The sequence below is a fragment of the Pteropus vampyrus genome, unplaced genomic scaffold, assembly GCF_000151845.1.
Source record: "Pteropus vampyrus isolate Shadow unplaced genomic scaffold, Pvam_2.0 Scaffold65, whole genome shotgun sequence".
NCBI classification, from domain to species: Eukaryota; Metazoa; Chordata; class Mammalia; order Chiroptera; family Pteropodidae; genus Pteropus; species Pteropus vampyrus.
In genome coordinates, this window is record NW_011888846.1 from 6283418 (window position 1) to 6283736 (window position 319).

Below are 319 nucleotides of genomic sequence, written 5' to 3' on the forward strand. Positions count from 1 at the left end.
ACGCGGTTGGACCCCCAGTCCGTGCGGGTGGGGGGAGGGCGTCTGTGAACCGGCGCCTCCGGCGCCTCCCCGCGCCGCGGGCTGCTCCCCTCCCCCCCTCCAGCCCCCGGGGCGCTCCCCTTCCCGGGCCGTGGGGGGGCGGGGGACAGTTTACGACGTCTCTCCCTGGAGATCCAGCCAGATAGTCGTCTCTCTCCCCGGTGACGATAGGCAGATCGTGTGTGCAGGTGTCTGTAAAAAAAAAAAATGTAAGAGCAACGGCAGCTGACATACAAGGTAAAAGGTGACTAGCGATAAGGGATGGAGAGGCATGGAGGTC